We start from the raw sequence: 17,286 nt of genomic DNA on the forward strand, positions 1-17,286 counted from the left end.
CACGATTTCTGGCTGTTCACCAAAAAGTGAACACAAAGTGCACTGAAAAACCTTTTACGTAAAAATGTCATCACATCAGACCAGCCTCTTAAAGTGAAACCCCAACTCAATGTCGGCGGTTGTGAACTACATACATTTCTCCCAGTTACTTTACACTACAATAATAATAAATAAATAGGTAATATATATATCGAGAACATATAATGAAGAGTCCCTGAAAGTGAATCCATAGACTGTGGGAACAGTTCAGCAATAGGGTGAGTTAAGTTATCCCTTCTGGTTGAAGAAGACTGACGGATTATAACCGTTCCTAAACTTGATGGTGTTAACTTTGAGGCTCCTGTACCTTATCTCTGATGGTAGCAATGAGACTAGGGTATGCCCTAGATGGTGAGCTTCTTTAATGATGGAAGCTGTCTTCTAGAGGAATCGCCTTTTGAAGATGTCCTCGTTGGTGGGAAGGCTAGTGCCCATGGTGGAGCTGGCTGAGTTTCTAACCTACTACAGCTTTTTCTGATCTTGTGCATTGGTGCCTCCAAACTAGACATCTCTAGAGATTTGCTAGAGTCTTCAGTGATGTACTAAATCTCCTCAAACTTCTAATGAAATATAGCTGCTGATTAATTGGTCACATGGGCATCATGGCAGCTCTTTGGGCAGGAAGGGCTTGTTACCATTTTATAAAAGATGTCAGAAGAAATTCAAAGTTCAAAATAAATTTATTATTAAAATGTGTATGTCACCATATCCTATCCAAAGATTAATTTTCTTTCAGCCATTCACAGTAGAACAAAGGAATACAATTGAATCAATGAGAAACTAAACATGAACCCTGACACACAACCAATGTGCAAAAAAGACAAACTTTGCAAAGACAAAGCTAATTAATTAGCAAAAATGTAAATAAATAATAGTGAGAGCATGAGTTGAGAAGTCTTCAAAAATAAGTTCATATGTTTGGAATCAGTTCAGAGTGGAGGTGAGTGAAGTTATCCGCGCTGATCCAGGAGCTTGATGTTTGTAGGGAAATAAACGTTCCTGAATCTAGAGATGAGTGGCCTAAGGCTCCTGTACTCCTTTCCTTGTACACAGTGACCTGTTGTGGTCACCCAGTGGAGAGAGCAGGGTCCTCTGGAATTGTGCTCAGATGGAGTCTGGACCCTCCTGTCAGTGCTGCTCTCCAGTGTTCACTCAGTGGTGCCCTCCAGTGTTCACTCAGTGGAAGAACAAGCTGGACCAGGCAACCTAGAGTCATGCCACTCAGGGACTTGTGCTATATATTTTATTTTTTTCTCCTGGTGACTGTATGTTTTTCTGAAATCATAACCATATGTGCTATTTGCAGTGTGTTGTGTGCTGCTGGTAATGTGTTTTGCACCTTGGCTCCGGAGGAATGCTGTTTCATTTGGCTATATTCATGCATGATTGATTGATCATTAAACGTGAACTTGCACTTGAACTTTCTGATGGCAGCTACAAGAAGAGAGCATGGCTGGATGGCAGGCATCCTTTGTGAAGGTATTGGGTTTGCTGTCCTGAAGTTCTGAACTCAACACAGACCTTAATCCCTATCTGATACCATGAGTATTCTCACTACGGGGGGGGGGGGGGGGGGTTATGCTGTAGCCACCTGCTCTTTAAAGATGAGTTCACTTCCCTGTTTATCTTCCACTGCAAGTTTAGAAACCAATACTCGCTATTTCGGCAGTGGGTTCCCCTTCCCTGTCAAGGAGGAGATACTTGAAGCGAACAAAGGAATTTAAACACAGTTAATTTATTTTTAGTGATACACATTTAAATTTAGATTCTTAAAACACATTTAAACCCTACGAAGGCTTTCTTCCTTGTAAAAGATTTTAAAATTACAAATGCTTTCTGAACCACAAAGGATTTGCAAAACACAGTTCAATTCCATTGTGCTGGGAAAGCAACCAGCATTATCAAGAATCGCTTCCCCCGCCCCTGGACATTCTCCCTGCTCTCCTCTCCTGCTGGGCAGGAGATAGAAAAATATGAAAGCACAAACCATCAGGCTCAAGGACAGGTTCCATCCAGCTGCTGTCAGAGCTTTGAATGCATCTCTTATTAGCTAAAGAGGAATGAACGATCTCCCAGTCTACCTCACTGAAGCCCCTGCACTTCTTTCGTTTGCCTGTTCTGCATTTTTGTCTGTACTGCATTCTGTTTCTCTCTTACCTTTTCAGTGTACTTATGCACGGCATGATTTGACTGGATGTCACACGACAGAAGATCATGATTACCTTTATTTGTTACATGTACAGTGAAACATTGAAAAAGAGAAATGCATTGCTTGCGTCAGCAACTAAAGCAGACTGAGGATGTGCAAGTATCGCCATGTTTCCAGCACGTCCAGAACTTACCAACCCTTAACCCGTATGTCTTAGCGATGTGGGAGGTATCCAGAGGAAACCCATACAGTCACAGGAGAATGTACAGACTTCTTACAGACAGTGGCGAGAATTGAACCCTGATCTTCAGGATCACTGGGACTGTAAAGTGCTGACTGCTACGCTACCATTTTGCTCATGAAAAAGCTATTCACTATGTCTCTGCGCACGCGACAATAATGAACCAATATCAATATCACACCCAACAAACAGGAAAAACTGTTTGACCCAAGACCATCCACCCCAATATCTTCTGATGCATTGAGTAAAATTTAGCTTGATGATCTTAACCAAAGTCGATTTATATTATCAGCTAAACACTGTGATCATTGTTTAATTCAGGTGTTGTTTTTAGGGGTGTTTACTACTACAGCCCAAAATGTCAACTGTTGATTCACCTCCATCGACGCTGCCTGGCCTGTTGAGTTACTCAGGCATTCTGTGTGTGTTGCTCTGTATTTCCAGCGTCTGCAGAATCTCTTGTGTTTACAGCTGGCTTGTTTCTTAGTGGCCAGAATCCAATGAAGCACAACAATGTTGCTGTTGGGAACTCTCTGAAGGTCTCTATGTCAAGTTTCGAAGTACGGTTCCCAGTGCTCTGTAGGACACTGTATAAAGGAAGGATTGATCTGCGCTGCCCGTCGTGCACAAAACCCTATTCAAAGTCAAAATCCTTGTAAATGTATTATCAACGAACATATATATCATCATATACTACCTTGAGATCCATTTTACTTGCAGGCATTTACAGGAAAATAAATACAATAGAATTTATGAAAAAACTACAAATAACAAAGACTGACGAACAAACAGCAGTAGGCAGCCACCGATCCCAGGGGATCGTGGGTTTGCTCCTCTGATGGACTGTGTCCTCTCCAGGGTGTAAGCCTGGGCAGGAAGATTTGAAGAACCGGCTGTTGCCCATGCAGCGGGTTCCCCCTCTCCACGTCACTGATGTGGTCCAAGGGAAGGGCAGTGTCGTCACAGAGGTTGCTAGAGTGAAGTTGTAAACAACATCAAACTGCCTTAGGGACCCTGGCTCCAGATTTCTTCCTCGGGGTTCACTCTCGAAGCCTTTCCCATGGGTGGGTATGGCCGCGAGGCGGTGGAGGTTAAAATCAGAGTTTTCCTTCTACTAGGAGGGCTGCCTTCACAGGCTGACCAGCCCCAACTGCCAATGTACAAGGACAAACAACCAATGTACAAAAAAAGTACAAATCATGCAAATATTTAAGAATGTAAATAAATAATACTGAGACCATGAACGGTAGAGTCCCTGAAAGTGAGCCCATAGGTTGTGGAACGAGTTCAGCATTGAGTTGTGTGAAGTTTTCCACACTGATTCAGGAGGCTGATGATTGTGGGGTAATAACTGTTCCTGAACCTGATGGTGTGAGTCCTGAGGCTCCTGCAACTCCTTCCTGAAGGCAGTGGTGAGAAGAGAGCATGCCTGTTTGGCAGTGCTCCTTGATAATGGATGCTGCTCTCTTGTGGCAGCGCACCTTGCAAATCTGCTCAATGGTGGGCATGCTTTTCCTGTGACATACTGGACTGTATCCACCACTTTTTGTAGGCATTGGTGTTTCCGTACCAGGCTGCGATGCAACCAATCAGGACTGCTCCTATAGAGTTTGTCAGTTTTAGATGACATGCTGAATCTATGCAAACTTCCTTTCTCCATTTACTATCTAGTAAACTCCTGGCTGAACATCAGCTCAGATGCACTCTACTACTCAATCTCTGCTTGCTTTGTTCTATTGGCAAATAATCTATCACCTCCCTCTTGAATCTACTGAGTGAATAAGCAGTCCCAGCCACCTGAGGTAGAGAATTCCAATCAGTTATAAACCTTGGATGAAAAATCTTCTCATTACCACTCTGAGCTTTATCAACACCCACACAAAATGTGGAGGAACCCAACAGATCAGACAGTATCCACAGAAATGTGCATACAGCTAATGCTTTGAGCTGAGACCCTTCAGGGCTGAAGTAGGATCTCAGTCCGAAACATCAACTGTTTATTCATTTCCTTAGATGCTGCCTGACCTGCTGAGTTCCTCCAGTATTTTGCATGTGTAACTTTGGATTTCAAGCATTTGCAGAATCTTTCATGTTTCTGAGCTTTATCCTTAGCTTTTATTGACTTACTTTTTTATTTAGAGACACAGCCCAGTAGCAGCCCATATAGGCCCAATGAGCTGGCACCGCCCAATTACCACCATGTGACCAATTAATGTACTAACCTGTACGTCTTTGAAATGTGGGAGAAAACCGGAGCACCCGGAGGAAACCCACGAGCTCACAGGGAGGATATACAAACTCAGCAGAACTGAACCAGGGTCACTGGTGCTGTTCAGTTCCCTTTAGGCTGCTGGTCGAGGCAGTGAGCGGGTGTGACCACTGCCGCATGCCAATGGCCATTTGAAGCCACAGGTGAAAGTTGAATGTCTGCTGGGGACCAAGTCAGTGAGCTGCCCCAGAATGAACATGACAAGCCCCCTCATCAGAAGTGCTACTCCATCCTGGATACCCCATACACAGCCGTATACAATGGATGGAATCCTCTGTCAGTAACCCTGATAGGAGCTAATACAGTTTTATAGTACTGTGGTGGGTGTTGATAGTGGTCTAATTTGTTCTGTATTTCATTTAAATGCGTAACTTGCTACTCAGTTAAACAATAGTTTGTCTTTTTAACAATTTTCACAACACTTTGGCTAATTGGGGCAGCTAATTAGGCCAAAATGCACTGGCCCTGATGTGTCCCAATTAACTGGAATCTACTGTGTCACGTTACAAAGATTATGTCTGAGTTTTTGATTCAAAACTTGCAACCATTTCACAATTCAATGTCATCTTGCCCAGTTTATTGTAAACTGCTGATATTTATTAACTTTACGACTGAAACCATTCAGCCCAGCAGGCTATCACTGTACCTGCTCCCCTCACCATCTCACACTACTCCATTCCCCCTCACCTTCCATTTTAATGAGTGTACCCTTAATTGGTTAGTGCTTGGCATAGTTCTCTGCGCATCACTAAATTTGTTAAACTTGTAAAGATTCTCACGGTTTTTTAAATGTGTGGGGTGAAACGATTTGAACCTTGAACACATTCCCAGGCAGTCTGCTCTTGGCACTAGTCCACATTTTGCTTTGCTGTCCTGTAATAGTGACATTGTCTATCCTCTGTCTAACAGATCGCCAACGTACCTTCATCAGGATCTCCCCTTCCAAAACTTTCAGTGGCATTGTGATCATTCAGGTAGAGGAAAAAGAAAGCAGCTTTAATTGAATTTGTATTCATGCTACTCAGATTTATTCATGAAAAAGTTGCTGATGTTCTGAGTTTTAATTTCAGTTAATACACCTCATTAGAATGAAGGTGTGCTTGAAATAATAACCAGGCTTGATGCACTGGGTTTTTGTATATGATCTGATTTTTGTAATGTCTAGAGATGTTTTCTTGATGCATTCATTATGATTTTGAAGGATTTTATTTGCTGTTGCACTCTGGGGAAAAAAACTGTGTGTTCTTTCTTGATTTCTGTTCAGTTTTCAAGGGTTGCTCAGTTTAAGGATTGCTCTTGGGGTCCATCTCTGATGAGTGTTTTTCTGATCAATGACCTGTGAGCATGTTTTCAATCAGCTGGTAATTAATGCAACCACTGCCTTATTCCGTTCCAGACACTGGTGGCAGAGAGTTAGACCATTGCTCTATTCTCTAGGATTTCCTGGATACATGCCAATATTTCCAGGTAACTGAGACAGTGAGGGTGCTAGAAAGGGTGTCAGGCTATTGCAACAAGTTTGAGAGGAATGGTTTAGTGTATTAAACTCTTTGCATTTGTAGGAATTAAAACTGATCACCTGCATACTATTCCTAATGCCAGAGAGAGAACCAAAAGGGCATTCAATGAAAACTAAGTGCCTCTTTCCCTTGAACATATTGTTTATGGATTATAACAGCACTGGAGATACAGAAGAAATTACCCTTTGAGGTTCATCTGGGGTAAACGTGAAGAGGATGTTTCCTGTAGTGAGTGAGTCTAATACTAGAGGACACAGTCTCAGAATACAAGGATGTCCCATTAGAACAGCAATGAGGAGGAATTTCTTCTGCCAAAGAACTAATTGCCACAGATGTCTGTGGAGGCCAAGTCATTGGGTATATTTAAACAGGAGATTGACAGGTTCTTGATTAGTAAGGGCATCAAAGGTTGCAGGGAGAAGGCAGGAGAATAAGTTTGAAAGGGATAATGAATCAGCTATGATGGACTGGCACACCAGACTCAATGAGCAGAATGGCTAATGGTCTTGTGGTCTAAAAGAAGGAAAAAGTTTTGTTATTTTCCAGGCAGCAATACCATGCCCAGATCTGGCACCATATTATAAGATGTGAAGACTTTGGTGAATTTATAGGGATTTATTGGGGTGGTTCCTGAACTAACAGATTGTTAGAACAATCTTGTGTACCATTGAGAATTCAGGAGGAGATTTGACAGAATGAGAGGTTTGAAATAAATTGATGGAAAACTGGCAATGAATAACCAGGGGGTTCAGATAAAAGGTAACCAGAGAGAGAATGAGAAAAATCTCTGTCTTCCATGGAGTCTCAGATTTGAAATACCCTGTCTGAGAGCAACGAGGACAGAGATGCAAACGGAGCTTCTGAAATGGATGCACTTAGAGTGGACAAAAAACATTTGTGTGTGTTGCTGTGTCTTTGTGGGTGTGCGTGGGTGGGGTGAGACAGAGAGAAAGGGAGGGATTGGGACAGTCAGCCCTGTTGTCACAGTATTTGTACAACTGTGTGTGTAAAACTGGAATTCATTGCCTCCGATAGCAGCAGGTGTCAAGTCATTATGTATATTTAAGACAGAGATTGATAAATTCTGGATTAGGAAGGGCGTGAATGGTTATGGGCAGAAGGCAGGAGAATGGGGTCGAGTGGGATAATATTTCAGCCATGATGGAATGGCACAGCAGACTCGATGGGCCAAATGGCCTAATTCTGCTCCTATGTCCTACTGACTTATGGTGGTATTCCACATTAAAAGGAGCCCCACTCAGGCAGCTGCTGTTCCACAGTTCAGGACAGTTATAGAAAGCAGTGCTGATGACAGTCCAGCCGCCAGTGTTTCAGAGGTTCATGCAGAGTGTGCTGAGCGCATTGAGAATGAGCTGTGATTATACATCTGGGACATCCCCGAGTCCAACAAGAACACTGCGTTCCATCAACTCAGGGTTCTTATGCATCTCGGATTTCTTTGCCTAACACTGGGAGTGTGCCATCTGCTACTTCATCCCTAAACTCTGGAATTCCTTCCCTAAATGCTCCCCATTTTGTCTTCTTTTAAATGTGAAGTTATCCACTTTGGAAGCTGGAACAAGAGGGCAGAGTATTGTCTGAACGGTGTAGAGTTAGGTAAGGGAGAAATGCAAAGAGACCTAGGAGTCCTAGTTCACCAGTCAATGAAGGTGAATGAGCAAGTGCAACAGGCAGTGAAGAGGGCAAATGGAATGTTGGCCTTTATTACAAGGTGGAATTGAGTACAAGAGCAAGGATGTCCTTTTGCATTTGTACAGGGCCCTGGTGAGACCACACCTGGAATATTGTGTACAGTTTTGGTCTCCAGGTTTAAGGAAGGACATTCTGGCAATTGAGGAAGTGCAGCGTAGATTCACTAGGTTGATTCCTGGGATGGCAGGGCTGTCTTACGCAGAGAGATTGGAGAGATTGGGCTTGTACACGCTGGAATTGAGGAGATTGAGAGGGGATCTGATTGAAACGTTTAAGATAATTAAAGGATTTGATAGGATTGAGGCAGGAAATATGTTCCAGATGTTGGGAGAGTCCAGTACCAGAGGGCATGGATTGAGAATAAGAGGTCAGTTATTTAAAACAGAGTTGAGGAAGAGCTTCTTCTCCCAGAGAGTTGTGGAGGTGTGGAATGCACTGCCTCGGAAGACGGTGGAGGCCAATTCTCTGGATGCTTTCAAGAAGGAGCTGGATAGATATCTGATGGATAGGGGAATCAAGGGATATGGGGACAAGGCAGGGACTGGGTATTGATAGTGAATGATCAGCCATGATCTCAGAATGGCGTTGCAGACTCGAGGGGCCGAATGGTCTACTTCTGCACCTATTGTCTATTGTCTATTGTCTAAAATAATCCTTCAAACCGACCTCCTTATCTGCCCTAATCTGTGCTAATGAAAGGCTCTGAAGAACATCTTGTCTGATAACAGACAACTCCTCAGTGAGGCAACCTGCAGCAGATTACCACACTGGAGGTGCTCTATCATAGAACCATAGGAACTGATGGATCAGAGAAGGAGATCCTTCAAACCATTGTTTTTACTAGGCTTCCCTCCCCACAAAAGGCTACTGAGACTTAAATCTGAAGTAGACAATAGGTGCAGAAGTAGACCATTCGGCCCCTCAAGTCTGCAACGCCATTCTGAGATCATGGCTGATCATTCACTATCAACACCCAGTCCCTGCCTTGTCCCCATATCCCTTGATTCTCCTATCCATCATATATCTATCTAGCTCCTTCTTGAAAGCATCCAGAGAATTGGCCTCCACCGTCTTCCGAGGCAGTGCATTCCACACCTCCACAACTCTCTGGGAGAAGAAGTTTTTCCTCAACTCTGTTTTAAATAACTGACCTCTTATTCTCAATCCATGCCCTCTGGTACTGGACTCTCCCAACATCTGGAACATATTTCCTGCCTCAATCCTATCCAATCCTTTAACTATCTTAAACGTTTCAATCAGATCCCCTCTCAATCTCCTCAATTCCAGCGTGTATAAGCCCAATCTCTCCAATCTCTCTGCGTAAGACAGCCCTGCCATCCCAGGAATCAACTTAGTGAATCTACGCTGCACTTCCTCAATTGCCAGAATGTCCTTCCTTAAACCTGGAGACCAAAACTGTACACAATATTCCAGGTGTGGTCTCACCAGGGCCCTGTACAACTGCAAAAGGACATCCTTGCTCTTGTACTCAATTCCCCTTGTAACAAAGGCCACCATTCCATTTGCCCTCTTCACTGCCTGTTGCACTTGCTCATTCACCTTCATTGACTGGTGAACTAGGACTCCTAGATCTCTTTGCATTTCTCCCTTACCTAACTCTACACCGTTCAGACAATACTCTGCCCTCTTGTTCCTGCTTCCAAAGTGGATAACTTCACATTTATTCACATTGAATGACATCTGCCAAGTATCTGCCCACTCACCCAGCCTATCCAAGTCTCCCTGTATTCTCCTAACGTCCTCTTCGCATGTCACACTGCCACCCAGTTTAGTATCGTCAGCAAACTTGCTGATATAGTTTTCAATGCCCTCATCTAAATCATTGACATAAATTGTAAAGAGCTGTGGTCCCAATACAGAGCCCTGTGGTACCCCACTAGTCACCTCCAGCCAGTCCGAGAAACACCCATTCACTGCTACCCTTTGCTTTCTATCTGCCAACCAGTTTTCTATCCATGTTGAAACCCTGCCCCCAATGCCGTGAGCTCTGATTTTACTCACCAATCTCCTATGTGGCACCTTATCGAATGCCTTCTGAAAATCTAGGTACACAACATCCACTGGCTTACCCTCGTCTAACATCCTTGTTACACCCTCAAAAAACTCCAACAGATTAGTCAAGCATGATTTGCCCTTGGTAAATCCATGCTGGCTCGGCCTAATCCTATTTCTGCCATCAAGATGTGCCACTATTTCGTCCTTAATAATGGACTCAAGCATCTTCCCCACGACTGACGTTAGGCTAACAGGGCGATAGTTCTCCGTTTTCTCCTTCCCTCCCTTCTTGAAAAGTGGGATAACATTAGCCACTCTCCAATCTTCAGGAACTGATCCTGAATCTAAGGAACATTGGAAAATGATTACCAATGCATCCGCATTGTAAAATTATATGCTTTAAGTATTCCGATTCAGATTTATTTAACACATGTTCATTGAAACGTATGGGGAAATGTGTTGTTTGCCTGAACAGCCAACACAGCCTGGGGATGTGCAGGGGGCAGCCCGCGAGTGTCGCCACTCTTCCGGAGCCAGCATAGCACACCCACAATGCTCGGCAGAACAGCATTTGTTGAGTGTTTCCACATCTTGGACCATTCCGTGTGCTGGCCAGGGGGGGATGATGTTGTGCAAAATTAGTTTTGCGGCCTCAGCAAATGGGCTTGGATGATACTTGAACTTACATCAGTAGGTAAGTTACCTATTTACCTACAGGACAAGGTAAACGCTGACCATTCAGTAAACCACTCAAATTATATTCAGTTACAAATATATATCTACAGTGTGCACACGGGCCCCTCTTACTGCAGCACACTTTTACTGTTTCCATGGCACCATCCACAGAGACCCAGAGAGTAAAAGAGACCAGGTGCTTTCAGTGTGCTAGATTTATACTCCACTTGTGCCGTGACATCATCAGCCAGTGCAGGTGCCAAAAAGTAGCCTGTGGGAGGACTGCAATGCTTGTTAAATGTGCCAATCTCCAGCTAATATCTTTCAATGAACTGGTAAGATGGACATTTATTGCAACAGATGAAATGATGATCCTGGGACTCACTGGATCAAGCGGTGAGTTCTAGATCCCCACTATCACTTGGGTGAAAGAAAATCCTCCATACTTCTCTAATCCTCCCTCCAATTTCCGTCCTCTCGAGTAACTAACGCCTTTGCCTCAAGAAATCAAACTCTCTTGTTCATCTTGTCCAGGCCTCTTGTGCTGTTAAGCGCCTAAGTCAAACCTCCCCTCCCCCTCTTTGGTAAACATCTCAGAGTGGCCAAGAACTGAAATGGACTTACTTCCTGAATCAGAATCAGAATCAGAGTCGCCAAGCTCTGAACTTCAACCTTTGGCTTTGCCCTCCAAATTTCCCTAACCTCTGGGTCATCTCACGATTCAAGATTGTTTAAAGTCATTTCCAGTACACAAGTGTAAAGGAGAACAAAATTATTGTTACTTTTGTACCAATGCAACACCAAAGCAAACTCAATAAAATAAAGAACACAATAATAATAATAAAACTCGATAAGTATAAATCCCAGTGGGAGTAGGCAGTTTCAATGGCTTGGCAAGGGCCTGTTTCTATGCTGTGCTTTCCTCTGACTCTATGACTCCAACTGTATAAGATAGCTTATATACATTGATTGTATATCCATAGAGTGAGGCTAGGCACAGGAGTCTCTGTACATAAGGTGACTGACAGGAAATGATAAAGCTGTGGTAGTTGGGGGTGTGGTGGGGTGGATTAGTGTGAGGAAGTATTGATCAGCTTTACTGCTTGTAGAAAGTAACAGTTTTTGAGTCTGAATTTGAGTTGACTTTATTACATACATCCTTCATGTACATGAGGAGGAAAAATCTTTACATTACGTCTCTGTCTAAATGTGCAATGTGCAATTTATACTAATATGTAATAAATAGTATGTACAACAGGACATTCAATATAACATGGAAGTACAATTGTATAAGTGTGAATTAATTAGTCAAGGGCCTGGCGGAAGAAGCTGTCCCGGACACTGTTGGTCCTGGCTTTTATGCTGCGGTACCATTTCCCGGATGGTAGCAGCTGGAATGGTTTGTGGTTGGGGTGACTCGAGTCCCCAGTGATCCTTTGGGCCCTTTTTACACACTTGTCTTTGCAAATGTCCTGAATAGTGGGAAGTTCACAACTACAGATGCGCTGGGCTGTCCACATCACTCTCTGCAGAGTTCTGCGATTGAGGGAAGCACCATTCCCATACCAGGCAGTGATGCAGCCAGTCAGAATGCTCTCAATTGTGCCCCTGTAGAAAATTCTTAGGATTTGGGGCCCCACGCCAAACTTCTTCAACTGTCTGAGGTGAAAGAGGCACTGTTGTGCCTTTTTCACCTCACAGCCAGTATGTACAGACCACGTGAAATCCTCGGTGATGTGTACGCCAAGGAACTTAAAGCTGTTCACTCTCTCAACCCCAGATCCATTGATGATGTCAATAGGGTTGAGCCTGTCTCCATTCCTCCTGTAATCCACAACCAGCTCCTTTGTTTTTGCGACATTGAGGGAGAGGTTGTTTTCTTGACACCACTGTGTCAGGGTGATGACTTCCTCTCTGTAGGCTGCCTCGTTATTATTTGAGATAAGGGTCATCAATGTAGTATCGTCAGCAAATCTAATTAGCTGATTGGAGCTGTGGTGGCCACACAGTCGTGGGTATACAGAGAGTAAGGGAGAGGGCTTAGGACACAGCCCTGAAGGGCACCTTTGTTGAGGGTCAGAGGGGCAGAGGTGAGGGAGCCCACTCTTACCACCTGCTGGTGATCTGACAGGAAGTCTGGAATCCAGCTACACAAGGCAGGGTGAAGTCTCGGAGTTTCTTGTTGAGCCTGGAGGGAATTATGGTGTTGAATGCTGAACTGTAGTCCAAGAACAGCATTCTCACATAAGCATCCCTCTCCAGATGTGTAAGGACAGTGTGAAGAGCTGTGGCTATTGCGCGATCTATCGATCGGTTATGTCGGTAGGAGGTCCTGTGTGTGTGGTAACATGCTGCAGATTTGGTCCTGGTGTGAATGCTATGTAGCCTCCTCCCTGATGGGAGTGGGACAAACAGTCCATGAGCAAGGTGGGTGTGATTCTTCATGATGTTACTGGCCCTTATCCGGCACCTTTCTGAGTATATGTCCTTAATGGTGGGTAGGCTGGTGCTAAAGACGCGCCGGGTATTTTTGACTACCCGTGGTGGAGCCCTCCTACCCTGCTGCAGTGCAGTTTCTGTACCGTGCAGTGATGCAGCCTGTCAGGGTGCTCTGTAGAATGATAAGAGTATGGATGGGCAAAGTCCAGCTCTCTTCAGCCTCCTCAGAAAATCATCTCTCCTGATTGTGCAGAAAGGGCTCTGGGACCGTGAGCTTTAATAAATACCAATATTTGTAACGACTGATTCCCGAAGAGTTAGTTAATAGTTTGCCACATTGCTGAACACACATCATCCGTACACCCAACTATTTATCAATGATCTTGTTTGTCCTCTCACATCTCTGGTGTGGATAAAATCATTCTTATACACGTTTGCTGCAACTACTGGTTTGAACTTCTCCCCTCCCCCCACATTCTGGCTTCTCTCCTCTTCCTTTTCAGTCCAGATGAAGGGTCTCGGCCCACAATATCGACCGCTTATTCCTCTCCGTAGATGATGCCTGACCTGCTGCGTTCCTCCAGCATTTCAATTCAAGTTTAATTTTAATTTAACCATATATGAATCCTCATAAGTACAGCCAAACAAGGCAGCATTACTACAGGGTCAAGCTGCAAAGACACGTGACCAACAGTCACACACACAGTCACACACGTCACACACACAGTCACACACGTTACCAACAGTCACACACACAGTAAGCACACCCAAGATCACAATTTCATAATAAGAGTCCCATTATGCAAAAAGAGAGCGTGTGCTCTATGTTCTATGATCAGTATAATGGACATTGCTTTTCATGAGAGATTTTAGCAATATAGACTTAGATTCAGGGTCTATAATTAAGATATTTGCAACATATTCAGTGGTAAGAGAGGAATTTCTAGGCTGATGGAAGAAGCAGTGGACAAGTAACTTTGTTAGTTCTTCCATCAGGCCAGATCTTCCTCTCTCACCACTGAATAAGTTGCACATTTCTTTATACATCCCTCACATCTAAGTCCACATTGCAGAAGCTCTGATGAAGGGTTATTGACACCAATATGAAGCTCAGCTTCTCTTTCCACAGTTGCTGCTGAGCATTTCTAGCTTTTTCCTGTTTTATTCCGGATGGTCGTCAGCTGCTTATAAACCACAGTCACTTCTGATACGCTTGATAAGCCTTTCAGAACTCTAAGCAAATATTTTTGACTAACATTGTAATGAAGAGGATGAAGCTGATCTTGGACAAGATTCAAAAGGTGGCATCTATCATTAAAGACCACCATCACCATGACATGATCTCTTCTCATTGCTACAATCCGGGAGGAGGTACAGGAGTCTGACGCCACACATTCAATCTTTCAGGAACAGCTTCTTCCCCTCTATCATCAGATTTCTGAATGGACAATGAACCAATGAACACTATTGTTCTGCTGTCTTTTTGCATTACTTAAGTTAATTTTGTATGCATATTTCTTATTGTAATTTACAGTTTTTTTGTATTATGTATTGCAATGTATTCCTGCATACAGCAACCAATTTCATGACATATGCCAGTGGTAATAAACCTGAGGCACACACACAAAGTGCTGGAGGATCTCAGCAGGCCAGGCAGCATCTATGGAAAAGAGTAAACAGTCGAAGTTTCAGGCTGAGATCCTTCTTTGGGACTCAAGGGTCAACTTCTCTTTTCCGTAGATGCTGCCTGGCCTGCTGAGTTCCTCCGGCATCTTGTGTGTGTTGTTGCTTGGATATCCAGTATCTGCAGACTTTCTCTTGTTGGTAACAAACATGAGTCTGATTCTGATTCTAAATATTCAAGTTTATTTGTCATGTGTACATGGAAACACACAGTGAAATGTGTTGTCTGTGTTAGCAACCAACACACGCAAGGGTGAGCTGGGGACAGGCCACAAGTGTCACCGCTCATTCCAGTGCCAACATTGCAAGCCCACCATGCTTGCCACAACAACATAGAACACAACAAGCAACAAAACAATATCAAGACAATTTCCCTTTTCTCTTTCCCTCTCTCACACACACACACCCAGCCCTCTAACCAACACCAAGGCAGCTCCTTTTCATCAGCCTCCAGTATTCACTTACACTCACTCCCCAGCTTAAGTTTCCTAAAATCATAGTACAACCCACACTTCCGTTATTGGAATTGGTTTATTATTATCACAAGTATCAAGATACAGTGAAAAGTTTGTCTTGCATATTTTCATACAGATTGAACTATTACTCAGTGCATTGAGGAAGAACAAGATAAAGTAACAGCAGAACACAGAATGAAGTGTAACAGCTACAGGGAAAGTGTAGAACATCATCATCATCATTATGTGCTGTGTTGTGTGACGTGGGCGATCATGACCATGACCATGATTGTTCTTGGACAAATTTTTCTACAGAAGTGGTTTGTCATTGCCTTCTTCTGGGCAGTGTCTTTACAAGACGGGTGAGCCCAGCCATTATCAATACTCTTCAGAGATTGTCTGCCTGGCGTCAGTGGTTGCATAACCAGGACTTGTGATCTGCACCGGCTGCTCATACGACCATCCACCACCTGCTCCCATGGCTTCATGTGACCCTGATCGAGGGGCTAAGTAGGTGCCACAACTTGCCCAAGGGTGACCTGCAGGCTAGCAGAGGGAAAGAATGCCTTACACCTCCTTTGGTAGAGATGTAACTCCATCCCATTACCCAAATGGAGTAGTACAAGGTAAAAAAAAACAGAATGCAGAATGAAGTGTAACAGCTACAGAGAAAGTACAGCACAGTCAGACAATAAGATGCACAATTATAACGAGTAGATTGTGAGGTCAAGAGTCCATTTTAGAATCAGAATTGGGTTTATTATAAGACTATAAGACCATAAGGCATCAGGAGCAGAATTAGGCCATTTGACCCATTGAGTCTGCTCCACCATTCAATCATGGCTGATTCATTCTTTTCCCTCCTCTGTCCCATTCCACGGCCTTCTTCCCGTAACCTTTGACGACATGTCCAATCAAGAACCTATCAAGCTCTGTCTAAAACACACCCAGTGACCCGGCCTCCACAGCTGCCTGTGGTAACAAATTCCACAAATTCACCGCCCACGGGCTAAAGAAATTTCTCTGCATTTCTGTTTTAAATGGATGCCCCTCTCTCCTGAGGCTGTGCCCTCTTGTCCTAGGTTCTCCCACAATGGGAAACATCCTTTCCACATCTACTCTGTCTAGGCCTTTCAACATTCAAAGGTTTCAGTGTGATCCCCGCCTCATCCTTCTGAATTCCAGCAAGCACTGGCCCAGAGCCATCAAACGTTCCTCGTATGATAACCCTTTCATTCCCAAAATCATCCTTGTGAACCTCCTCTGAACCCTCTACAATGTCAGCACATCTTTTCTTAGATGAGGAGCCCAGAACTGTTCACAGTACTCAAGGTGAGTACAGTGCCTTATAAAGCCTCTGCACCACATCCCTGCTCTTGTATTCTAGACCTCTTGAAGTGAATGCTAACATTGCATTTGCTTTCCTCACCCCATCTGCAGAAACATTGTGTTTGTGATTTATGCACAAAATGCTGGAGGAACTCAGCAGGCCAGGCAACATCTATGGGAAAAAGTACAGTCGATGTTTCGGACCATAACGTTGACTGTACTTTTTTCCATAGATGCTGCCTGGCCTGCTGAGTTCCTCCACCATTTTGTGTGTTGCTCGGATTTCCAACATCCGCAAAAATTCTTGTGTTTGTAACTTAGTTGGGGAAGCCTTGTAGAATAAGAACTCCACCTTGGATGGTTGCAATCCTGGCTCTGAAAGGAGGAGGGTTGGGCATGAGGCTAGCAACATTCTGTAAAAACCCAAAACAACAGAAACGTCAACGGGAGCTCCAAAGTCCTCATCCCTGTGAGAGGAAGGACTGTTGGCTTATGAAGGTGTGTGATCGCAGGGATGATCAACCCTCGGCCCAGGACAGAGGACTCTGGCAAGCTGCTGTTGGCGGCCTATGGCCCGCAAGGTTGAAGGGGTCAAGAAGAAGAATTCAGTAGCAGAACGATATTACAATGCCAACGACCCAGGTTCAGTTTCAGCTGCTGTCTGTACGTTCTCCCCGCAACCACACGGGTTTCCTTTGGGTGCTCTGGTTTCCACCCACATTCCAAAGGCAGATGGCTTATTAGGTTAATTGGTCACA

At 44.0% G+C, this 17,286-nt stretch overlaps 1 protein-coding gene across 2 annotated transcripts in view; it reads left to right on the plus strand.

Moving 5' to 3' along the window:
- The first annotated feature begins 4,911 nt into the window (after positions 1–4,911).
- LOC132396451 (uncharacterized) overlaps positions 4,912–17,286 on the plus strand; it is a 130,868-nt gene continuing 118,493 nt past the window's right edge. The window contains exons 1-2 of one of the 2 annotated variants that reach the window (XM_059973991.1): positions 4,912–5,018; positions 5,608–5,672. The gene's annotated coding sequence lies outside the window, so the exon portion shown is untranslated. Of the gene's footprint in view, positions 5,019–5,556; positions 5,673–17,286 lie in introns of those variants that run through there. The other variant, XM_059973990.1, reaches the window with a different exon arrangement.

This window comes from Hypanus sabinus, chromosome 7 (genome assembly GCF_030144855.1).
Source record: "Hypanus sabinus isolate sHypSab1 chromosome 7, sHypSab1.hap1, whole genome shotgun sequence".
Taxonomy (NCBI): Eukaryota; Metazoa; Chordata; class Chondrichthyes; order Myliobatiformes; family Dasyatidae; genus Hypanus; species Hypanus sabinus.